This window comes from Dermacentor albipictus, chromosome 3, assembly GCF_038994185.2.
Source record: "Dermacentor albipictus isolate Rhodes 1998 colony chromosome 3, USDA_Dalb.pri_finalv2, whole genome shotgun sequence".
NCBI lineage: Eukaryota > Metazoa > Arthropoda > Arachnida > Ixodida > Ixodidae > Dermacentor > Dermacentor albipictus.
The window spans coordinates 149,405,739-149,417,782 of record NC_091823.1 but is presented as its reverse complement, the minus strand read 5'-3'; the positions used below and the strand labels follow the sequence as shown (position 1 = coordinate 149,417,782).

Genomic DNA, 12,044 nt, shown 5'->3' with positions numbered 1-12,044 from the left:
GTAATTTTGAACTTATCGGTTCAACTTTTCAAAAATTCTTTTCGCTCACAAATCAGCAAAATTATGCTAAAGCCTTAAACTCGATGAAATAGTGCAACATCATTCTGAAGAATCATAATTAAATATGCGGTAGGTAATTAATGAAATTTAAAGCTAAATTTGTTTTTGGTCGCACATAGTGTGAAGTGATAAGCTAACTCGGCAGTTTGAAAGTAGCTAATCTGCATTCTCCGAGTAGGAGGGGTTCACTTAAGGTCAGTCACGTGGCAATACGATAATCTGGGGTCTTGGGTCCTCTGGGCACAACGGCCACCTCACCCGCAACTAAGTCCGAAGCTCTGCCCCCTTCACGCGCTCGAAACGCAGATGGACAACGCAACTGCGCAACTGGCGCACATCTTTCAAATAGGCGCCCACACATGCATGGGTGCAACCATATCGGACACCAGGCATCGTTCTCCACTCTCGACAGCTGCTTCTGCTCTCGCGAGCACTTCAAATATGTCTCGATCACAGAAGGTGGACATTACATCTACGTCATGCGCCAGAACAGCCAAGGATAGGCAGCGCTGCTCTAATCTAACGGAAGAGAAGCTAGAACGTTTAGCTCGCAAACGCGCATATACGGAGCCACCAAATTACTTACGATGCTTCACACCGCGATAGTTCCCCTGAAGGAATTCTTGGCCGTATGGTTTTTTTTGTTGTTTTTTTTTACACAATGCCCCGAAACCATTGTCCTCGTGTATATCGGGACGAAAGCCGTATCTGTGCACCGCAGATCTGTGTGGTCGAATCGAGCCCGCGTCAACGGTCTGTCATCTTCGGGCAACTTCGTCACGCACTAGTAAACTTGTTTGATCCAACAGCTGGTCCTACGGCTTAGGGAATGAGAACGTGCAGTTATTTCGACTGATTAGGCTTAAGGACGGCCGTTCCTTCGATGAGCACCAGTTCCATCGATGAGCCACTTCTTAAATTTATATCTAGTTCCTCGCGTTATTGCACAGAAGTGCAAGAAGTGGTGACCGTCCCCTGTAGATGTTGGCGCAGAACACACTGGACATCCCACAGAGTCTTCGGGTGTGCAACTCGCCGGACAAGAGTCGCAAGCTGCAATTGCCGCTTCGTTCGGTCCGGAGAGAGACTGGCCGCACCCGGCTTAAATGGCGGCATGCGTGCCCGTGCTTTTTTAAGCAAGAACCTTAATTTGATTCTTTCGCCCACCTCGCAGCTAACCCGCTCAACGGTGGTCCACCACAATTTTCGTGTGGTCATGAAGTTTGAAGAGCGACGGCGTGCTTGATATCAAATGCTAATTCAACGCAACGTGGTTCGGAGTCACCAATTTTCGTTGAAACTTAGTTATCTCTGATTAAATCTCGCGTACACCTCGTTTGAATAGACTACTTATAAGCGTGTTTCCGTTTGTCTGTTCTTGTGTTCGTTTCTTTGTTTGTTTGTTTGTTTGTTTGTTTGTTTGCTTGTTTGTTTGTTTGTTTGTTTGTTTGTTTGTTTGTTTGTTTGTTTGTTTGTTTGTTTGTTTGTTTGTTTGTTTGTTTGTTTGTTTGTTTGTTTGTTTGTTTGTTTGTTTGTTTGTTTGTTTGTTTGGCCAACAACCGCTAATATTTAGGGTCGGGCGATTATTTTGGAATTCCGAAAGTATCGAATTCAATATCAAATAGCTGAGCGCTGACGCATAAATTTACAGGGAGAATATTTCTTATGATTTAATAAGGTACTAAATCTTTATTGACGAGCAGGAAAATGACAGCTAATTATGTATCGAGCAGCTGGCGTCCTTGCACGCAACAGCAACAAGTGCTTAACGTCCCCTGTAAATTTTGGCGCTGTTCGCTATTCTGTTGAAGAGAAAGCAAGAGTTTTAAACACAAAATCATTTTTATCAGTTCAAGAAGCGCACAAATACCCCTCAACTTCAGAGCCAGCCTGGTTAAAAACAATCTTGCCAAAAAAAAAAATGGCTGCTAGCTGTATGTCTAGCGTTTAAAATAGGCTAAATAAATGGTTGCTCAACCAAGATTGGGGTAGATAAAAAAGTATACGGCAGAATTTGCAAGTGTTGTGAATACACCTTTAAAAGGGCCTTAGTTTTGGAAATAAAAGATGCCATATTTTAGCGTAAAACATAAACTTGCTCTGTGACTAGACTGCCCAAAAATCCGAGTGACAAACTACAAGAAAAAAAATAACAGGTTCACATATAGGCTTCAGCCGCGAAACCGAAAAAAAGAGGCACTATAACATAAAGCTATTCCTACCTCTTTGTATTCCGATCACCTTACGTCAAATATACCTAACCACTGGCGTAAGCAGCGGGCGGTGACCCACAGTGTTGTTTGGAGAGCCCAATCAAACGCTCTCTTCGTTTACAGGAGGTTGTTTGCTTCTAAAGCGAACAGCATTGCCTGCCTTGAGTGTTTTTTTTTTCTTATGTAATTGGCTGACAAGACACGAAGAGCGCGCAGGAGTGGTGACGGTATTCGTTGGGTACGAGTTAGAGCAGTTAAAGCATATAAAAGGTTGACTAGCAATATGAGATTCTTATGGCAAGCGACTTTTCAAGCCGAGGCGGGCCACTCCTAAGTTGGCACAGTGAGCTATAATGGCGAAAAGGGGGCAGAATCGCTAAGAATTAATTTGCTTTTGTTCAGTGCAATTTCGCATAATCACTGAATGCATGTCATGTCAGTTTTCACAGTTTCCCCGATGCCGCGTAACATACACACAAAGTGGGGGTGGCCCGAAACATTTTTGACGATTCGCAGATGGCTAATAGCAGAAATGGAAAAGAAACAGCTTGGAATAGCTTTACGTTATACCGTCCCAAGGCACGCATTGCCAATTTTGGTCCTGCAACTTGTTTGGAAAGTTTTTTTCGTTTACTCACTTCTGATAATTTGCGGTACTTTGTTTAGTAGAAGGGTAACAGCTGCAAGGCTTTAAGATTCGGCTATTACAGAATATTGGGTAGATTACAAATATTAAATATATCGAATAGTTCAATTTCAAGTACGAATAGTTAGTGTCTAGCATTTCATTAGTATTCGGAACTTGAAATATTCGTCCACCCTCGGTTATTTTTGTTTCTCGCGTAGCCTTATGCCGCTTCCACGTAGGAAGTGAGGAGTTTGTACGACAGCGACGGTGAGAGCCGATACCGTGGCGTTACAACGCAGCCAGCGTTCAGGTCGCCACTTAAAATTGGCTTTAAAGTAACACCGCATACGTGGAAGCCGATAAGCGGCCGTATGACTGCGGCGTCGGTGATGAATTATCACAGAAACCGACAGCAAGCAGACACATCGTATACTTTCAAAGAATGTGAGAAGTTGCTTATACAGCTTCGCTATCTCTGGTGTATTAGGTTCTCATACCGGCATTCATGAGTTTTTTTTTTTTTTGCCGTAAAGGGTGGTGGCCGAATTTTCACAGACGGTATACAAGGGCGCCAGTGGAAAGGGAGCGTGTTCTCACGCATCTGAGTTGCGTGGCATGTTCATTATAAAGCACGAGTTAAAACACACTAATTTATTTACAGGGATCCATCTTGACCACTTCCTTCTCTTCTTCCTCTTCCTGTTCTTGTCTTTTCAGTCTTCTTCTTCTTCGCCGAAACATCAGATCCTCCCGCACTTCGGTTTTAGGCGCACTGGGTAGCCCAAGGTCTAATCAACCGGGAGATGTGCCCCTCAGACTCGGATCCCATGGATGAGGCACCGATGACACACCACGAAATCACAAACTATTACAAGCAAAAAAGGCGAATCTAACCGCCTCCAAACGCAAGCCTCACGCGAGCGCAAGCCTCGATCCTGCGTCGAATCCAAACTAAATCGTTCCCCAGCCCACATTGGCTGGCCATAATTACCAACGGGCAATGGAACCCAATATGTCAAAATTGCACAAATCAAACATTGGCTACCCGAAATCACATTCTTTGGGGGTGCGAGGGCTTACCCCCTCCCAGGTTGCTCCTGCCAGCTCACTCACAAGAGACGTGGGAAGAGCTGCTCAGAACGCCGGATGAAAAAGTACAAAAAGCCCTCGTTGCCTGGGCCGAAAGGGTCGCTCCTTGTGAGGGGCCATCCTAGGACTCGGGCCTGCCAGAACATAACTGAGCAGAATCTCAATAAAGTTGTTACCACCAACCCTCCTGGGTTGATAGGGTATGACATTTCCCACTGTTGCTATTTCAGTTTTCCTTCCGGTTTCGAACAGTGCAGCGATTTCAAAATTCCTTGTTGCTTGATGGTCTTTATCACTGCGGGGGGACCAGAAAATCTTGACATCGGTCCATCTAAACTTCTTCGGACTAAAACTATCTCCAGGCTCTATTACAGGCATCTTGGAGCTGTGTCGTAGATCGCAGTGTCTCTTCATGGTTGATCTGTAGCGTGTATGCTCTTCTTCCGCCTTGCGCCTTTTCTGTAGATCTACTTTTCCGATTCCAAGGTCGTAGTCTACCGGTAGCCAAGTTGCTTCACCTGATGCAGCAAAGTTAGGCGTGCATCCTAATCCCATGGTATTAGAATAGTTATGGTGCCTGACTGCTGCTTCCAAGGCACACTTCCATCCTCCATGTAAATCATGGTAAATTGCGATGAATGGTTCCAAGTCCTGAATGAGCCTCTCAGCTAGGCCGTTTTCTTCAGGAAGATAGGGTGATAGGATGATGCATCTCAGGGCCATTGCTCTGTCACGGGCCCATTATTGAAGCTCGTTATTGAAGCTTGCCCGTTGTCCGACACCCCCACCTTGGTGTTCTTGAACATATTTCGCTCCGGTAACGTCAAAACAGAATTGGCGTCTTCCTTTCCTGGCTTTGCAGCTGCCATGTGTGTGCATTCATCTATTGCTACAAAAAAGGCTTCAGCCTTACTGACTTCCTCAGCTCGCTTTTTTATTTCCTCAAAATCTAGATAAATTGCTTCAAATGGTACTTGGGAAATATTATAGTGACGACCATTTGATTCCTTCTTGGGAAATAATTGGCGTTGTTAATCTGGCACTGGTAACAGGTTTGCATCTGGTTCTTGATATCGTCCTTCATATTTTTCCACGTGAAGCGACTTTCTGTCTTCCAATAAGTTTTCCAGAGTCCATCATGCCCTCCTGACTCTGGGCTGTCATGGTACAGCTTTGAACCCTTTTTCACCAAACTTCCTGGTAGGTAGAATTTGCCATTATCGCAAGTCAAGTCTTCGGTGCCTTCCCACAAGCTGTAAATGCATCCATGATCACATGTCTCACTTCTGTGATGTGAAGCCTGGAAAGGGCATCGGCGCCAGGGAGCTTACCACCAGGTCGATGGCTTACATCGAAAGTGAACTGGTGTATTTCACTGATCCAACGCGCCACCCTGCCCTTAGGCTGGGTTAATCACATGAGGTACGTTAACGCTCAGTTGTCAGTGAAAAGCCGGAAGTGACGACCCTCTATGTAGCTACTGAAATACTGGAGTGTCATAACAACAGCCAGAGCTTCTTTTTCTGTGGTCGTATAATGTTCTTGAGCTTTTGAGAACGTAAAATAATAATAGCCAATCAATTTGAGTTGCCGTCTCTGCTGTTCCTTTGTGCCTCGTTGGTATACAACGGACCCTGTACGGTATTGTGAAGTGTCTGTGCATAGTCCCAAAGGCTTGTTCTGAGGTTTCGAATGAATCAAACGCTTTCTCGTAATCAATGAAAGTTATATATAAGGTTTGGTTATATTCCGCACATTTTTCTATCACCTGATTGATAGTGTGAAAATGGCCTATTGTTGAGTAGCCTTTACGGAATCCTGCCTGGTCCTTTGGCTGACCAAGGTCTAAGGTGTTCCTGATTCTATTTGTGATTACCTTAGTAAATACTTTGTAGGTAACGGACAGTAAGCTGATCGGTCTATCATTTTTCAAGTCTTTCTTATAGATAGGATTATGTTAGCGTTCTTCCAAGATTCCGGTATGTTCGAAGGCATTGCGTATACAGAGCCCCCAGTTTTTATAGAACAATATGCCCACCATCCTTCAACAAATCTGCTGTTGCCTGATCCTCCCCAGCTGCCTTCCCCCTTTGCATAGCTCCCAAGGCTTTCTTTACTTCTTCCGGAGTTTCTGTATATTGTTCATTATTGTTTCGAATAGAGTACTCCTGAGTCCTCTGGGCACTGTACAGGTCAGTATAGAATTCTTCCGCGTCTCTTATTATAGCTTAGAGATTGCTGATGATATTACCCTGCTTATCCTTCAGTGCATACATTTTGGTTTGCCCTATGCCAAGTTTCCTTCTCACTGACTTCAGGCTGCGTACATTTTTTACGGCTTCTTCAGTCTTCCTCACGTTATAATTTCGAATATCACTTATTTTCGCTTTGTTGATCAGTTTTGACATTACCTCTACCTCATACCTCGTGAGTCGGACACTTTCATTCTTTGTCGCTCCTTTATTAGGTCCTTTGTTACATGGGAGAGCTTGCCTACTGCATGGTTGCCTGGGTGTCTTGCCTCTCACTTGCCTCTGAAGCCAGCCTCGTTACGGTTTCATTCACTACCTCTATGTCGTCACCATCATCTGTCTGTTCTAAGGCTGCATATATGTTTGCAAGTACCAGCCTCAATTTGTCTGCTTTTACCTTTACTGCCTTTAAAATGACCTGTTCTTTCTTGACCAATTTTACTCTTTCATTCTTCAAATTGAGGTGAATCCTAGCCCTCACAAACCTATGATCACTGCTCTACCTAACACTACCTAGCTCTGCCCTGCCTAACACTTCTACATACCTACACTATGCTGGGATCGGCAGAAAGAATGAGGTCAAGTTCATTTCTTGTTTCACCATTAGGGCTTTTCCAGATTCACATTCTGTTGCTACGCTTCCTGAAAAAGTTGTTCATTATTCGAAGCTTATTCCTTTCTGCGAATTCCATCAGCATCTCTCCACTAGCGTTTCTAGAATCGTCGCCGTAGTTGCCAATTGCTTGTTCCCCCGCCTGCCTTTTCCCCACTTTTGCATTGATGTCACCCATTACTACTGTATACCGAGTTTGCACTTTTCTCATCGCTAATTCAACATCTTCATAAAACTGATCTACTTCCTCATCGTCGTGGCTGGATGTTGGAGAGTAGGCTTGTACTACCTTTAATCTATACCTCCTATTAAGTTTGATTATGACTACTGCTACCCTCTCATTGATGCTGTAGAATTCGACAATGTTGCCCGCTATGTCGTTATGAATTAGGAATCCTACCTCATATTGCTTATCAGGGAGACCTCTGTAGCAGAAGACATGGCCGTTATTTAGCAATGTGTAAGCCTCACCATTTCTAATCTCACTAAGGCCGATAATATCCCAAACAATGTCTGCTAGTTCCTCGAAGAGTCCTGCTAAGCTAGCCTCACTCGAGAGGGTCCGGGTTTCAAACGTTGCAAGGGTCAGTTTCCATTGGCGGCCTGTCCGGACACAGATTTTTAGCACCCTCTGCTGCGTTACAGGTCTGACCGCCGCCTTGGTCAAGTGCTCCGCAGCTGCTGGGGACTGAGGGCCATTGGTTATTTGTATATATCATGAGGGAGGTTGTGGCCGAATACTGCATCAGGGAGGCCAATTCCTGTACCGGTGAGGGAGTGTCTTTGTTCAAGCTTAGTGGGCCTTCCTAATTTGGTTGTACCTTGATTAGTGTAGCACCACTCGCTCTCGGCATCTTTCGCCAGTGTCAGGCGTCACTGCAAGCCTGCAGATGTAGTGCCACTTCACTACCACTGTGGTGCCATATCCACTATGTAGCGACTAATTAAGATACCGCACAGCTTTTTTTTTTAATGCATGGACTCAACAAAAAAAAAGAGACGGCTTAAGGACCAAAGATTAGCATATATAATGGCTACTTAAAACTGTTTTCGGCGCCCGAGGTCCGACAGCAATAAAAGAACCCGTACCAATTACTCAGCATTCTGTTACGCGCGGAAGACGGCGACATGATTGAACTGTTGCACTGGAGTTTTCTTTTTCTTTTTTCTATGAGAATACTTCCCGTAAATCTGAGTACAGGGCGCCGGATGGGGCAGATATGTTTTATTTGTTTGGAACGGCAAGCAGGAAGTTTACATATGTTTTTCCGTCTGCGTTTCGCAAGACCTACCAATGGAAAACTATATGCGCAAAAATACACACGAGAGATACATGCTGCTTGAAGAACAAGATAAATATTTGTTCTCCAAAGGAAACAGTACAAGAATATTGTAGAATAAAAGCCGACACTATATACGGCAGCAATGCACGCGCAATCACCAAGCAGCATTCTAAAAAAAAAAACGAAGAAGAGAAAGAAAGCATCTATTCCAAAGGCGTAAATAAATCTCATATGCAATAATAAACACCGGTTGAGTGGTCTGAACGCTTATACAAGCGCGAGAAGTAGTACAAATGACCCTTCCATGAAGTATCGCAAGCAGTTTCCAATGGCGCGACTCTGATGCGGCCATAGAGTTTCCTACAAGAATTTTTGTAGGAAACTCTATGGATGCGGCCCAATGGATGGGTCTTTGGAACGGGGCGGTGGGTTGTGCCACCAGCTCTTGCTGTTATACTGCCTAATCGCCTATCTAGGTTAAACAATAAAAAAAGAAAATAAAACACTATCAATTTCCAAAACCAAATTTTCTGATACCCTATTGCGAACTGTACTTTTGTACGTCTCCGTTTTTCTGTCGTGTCGCTACTTTTCTTCCACCAATCCTCCAATAGCCTCTTACTAATGTCCTGCTTGTACCCCTGATTTAAAGCAAACAACCGCATTTCCAAAAGTAAGTCCTGGAACCATTACACCTTTCCACATACCTCGGAGGACCTCGTACCTATTGTATCCCCATTGCGCTCTGTGCATCATTATGGTTGCATTTCTCTTCCCCTTCTCTGTTATTGTTTTTTTTCTGTGCTTCCATATATCTATTGCCTTCGTTTATCCATATACTAAGGTATTATATATGCTGTCCCCCGAGGTATTTCCTGACCCTCTATCGCCACTGTCTGTTCACTGTTTTCATTGAATACCATAACACCTGATTTTCTAACATTAAATTTCAAACCTAAATTGTTGCCTTCATGTCCACAGATATTAGCCAGACGCTGCAAATCACTTTGCTTGTTAGCTAGCAACACAATGTCGTCCGCATGAAATAAACCTGGAAGCTGCTGCTCTACTACTATACCCGCCTGTTTGTATGAGAGATTAAAGCCGATCTTACTTCCTTCTAGCGCCCTATCCATCCTCACCATGTACACCACAAACAGCAGTGAGGATAAAGGACACCCCTGCCCAGTCCCTTGTTGATATGAACTTTCTCCTCGCTCCTCATTCCTTCCCATTCAACGCAAGCGGTATTTTCTAGGCAAATCTCTCTCAAAAGCTGTAGACAATCGTCACCTAAGCCTTGCCCTTCCAGAATATCCCACAAAATGTTGCGGTCTACGTTGTCATAGGCTCCTGTAATGTCTAAGAAGGCCACATATAACGGTCTGCTTTCTACTTTTGATATTTCAATACACCAAGTAAGAACAAATAAGATGTCATCTAAACGCCTACCTATTCTGAAGCCATTCCGAAGTTCTCCCAAAATGCCATTATTCTCTGCCCATGGTTGAAGCTTTAATTTGATTGCCTGCATATTACCGGTCTATACGGTCTATACGAGTAAATTCTATCTTTTTCCCCCTTATCTTTATAAATTAAATTAATTCTGTTTTGTCGCCAACTGATTGGTATTCGTCTATCGTTTGTAGTATTTTCCACTGCTTTCACCAGAGCTTCCTTACTTTTTTATCCTACTTCATTAATCAGCCTAACGGGAACCTCGTCTAGCCCTATGTTTGTGAGCTTAGGAATTTTCTCTTCAGCTTTCTTCCAGTTGAAATTTGTCAGCACCAGCTCCTTTTCCACCTGGGTCTCTTTCATGCTCTCTTTTTTTTTTTTGGTCATATTCAATCTCGTCGTTGCCTTGGAAATATTTGGCTGCTATTTTTTCGGATGTAATTATATTGCCGCTTCTCCTTTCAGTCTGTTTTCATCTTCGTCTAGGATGTGTTGTTGTATTGTTGTTGACTTCCTGCATAATAATTTTTATGTGGTTTTATGCATAGAGTTTGTCACCATATAGTGAGACACTCTATGGTTTTGTGTGTAATTTTTTAGGAAGGACATTACGCAGAATAATAGCAAGGGCTTGAAGGCGCAACCCACCACCCCGTTCCAAGGCCAACTCTCATAACATCTATCCATTTACCCATCTTTTACGCAGATCTTGAGGCCAGTGTTGTGCTGGTGTGCGTGCGGCGCAGGTGGTCTTGGAGCCCGAAGTACACGCAGTGAGATTTCGACACCATTTACACGATGTATAAAACACCTGCAGAGCATCATTCATAGAACCTTATAGAACATTGTAAAACATTTTAGCTACGTTTTGGCTACTTTTCGCCAACGAAAAATTTGGGTCTGGCTATTTTCGGATTACATTTTGAGATCATTTGGCCAATTTTTTGTAGGGGCCATCGGCAACCCTGGACCTATCCAAAACTATTACATGTTGTTACTTCAGTGTTTTTTCAGCATTACTAGCAGGTTGCATTGTGGTGCCGGCTGGAAGAAGCGCGCGGCTGGGCAGCAGCACGAGGAGTTTCACCTCGTAAGTGGCTCCAAGGTCCGTTCACCTTGGTCCCTCTTCGCAGCCTTAGCAGCGCAAGGGTTTTTTCTTCTGGTGGCGTAAGTCTTGGTACTTTGCTGCCATACTTACGTGGTCCTATTTGAAACGGCGCAGACGGGACGAAAGACACGGGCAAGCGCTGAATTTCTGCTTTCTTTCGTCCTGTTTGCGCTGTTTCAAATATGAGCGTTTAAACCACTCGCCCAACTCCACGCATGTGTCCTGTTGCTGCCGGGTGTAGTCCCGTGGTTGTGAGCAGGCAATTGCTTTAGCTCTCGCAGTGAACGCCTCGAGACATCTTGCAGTCGTGCTGGGTCCTTTCGCTTTGCACTGGCCGCGGCACACAAAAGTGAGCTATGGTTTCTCCAGCGCAGCCGCGAGTATTGCATTATCGGTAAAGCCAATTTTAAGTTACTTTTGAGCGCTGCCTTCCTAGCTTTCAGCGCTGCTGCTTTTGAGCGACGCGAATCTGCATGTCCTACGTGCTCGGCAATTTAGGCAACATGATGATTGACAGGTGGTACGAAGCAAGTAGTGCATTGCGGACGTACGCGTAACGACACAAAGGCGTACCGCGTTCTTTGCTTGTATAGCGCTGAAGCGTATGAAGCGCTGTCATCCAATCGCTGTGCTCTGGTTGTTATCGCTATAAGGGTCGCGAAACGTTAGGTAATGCCGCCTACGAACAGCGAAACATTTCGGAGACTATTCCACACCTATGCGCCGCCTGTATTATAACACGTCGAAGCTATTTGTTGCTTTAAGTCTGACGTTTGGAAACGGCTTAAGGCGCCGTTCTCGATGCGGATGGTGCGTTAAACTGTGGGGAAATACGACAAAGGTTCGCGAAAATGACACCTTTAAGAAAAAACATAGACTGCCTTAGCAGTATCTTAGCATGTGGTTGGCAGTTTCGAAGTGTTAAGCTGCTGTCACGCTGACGCTGGGGATGTTTGTAATACAGACTAATGGGCACGTTAGTGCAATTCAAGATTTTGGTGCTATTTTGTATGCATAATAAAGCTACGTGAGTGTAATGTGTGTTTTTATAAAACGCTGCCACTCCCTAATTTTTGGACCCATTAATACTAACAAATTTTAGACTGATGCACTGCGTAGGTAATTATCAGTGACTGGAATGTACTGCATGATGCTTTCTGGTTTGTCTTAAAATCTGGCGCAGTTTTATCACCTTCAGGGGAAAACAGGGGCTCAATTTATAAATGCCAAACATACCCTCTGCCAAATGCAGTTTCTGAACATTGCGAGTCAATGTGTTCATCTGGAGAAGTCTGCCTATCTGAGTGATGCAGCATGCTGTACTACTTTAATTCTACCGT

At 44.2% G+C, this 12,044-nt stretch overlaps 1 protein-coding gene across 4 annotated transcripts in view; it reads left to right on the top strand.

Moving 5' to 3' along the window:
• Positions 1-10,549: 10,549 nt before the first annotated feature.
• The window catches only part of LOC139057618 (gametocyte-specific factor 1-like), a 42,569-nt gene continuing 41,074 nt past the window's right edge, over positions 10,550-12,044 (top strand). Inside the window, exons 1-2 of one of the 4 annotated variants that reach the window (XM_070536166.1) lie at positions 10,615-10,686; positions 10,977-11,053. The gene's annotated coding sequence lies outside the window, so the exon portion shown is untranslated. Of the gene's footprint in view, positions 10,764-10,976; positions 11,054-12,044 lie in introns of all 4 variants that reach the window. The other 3 variants (XM_070536164.1, XM_070536167.1, XM_070536165.1) reach the window with 3 other exon arrangements.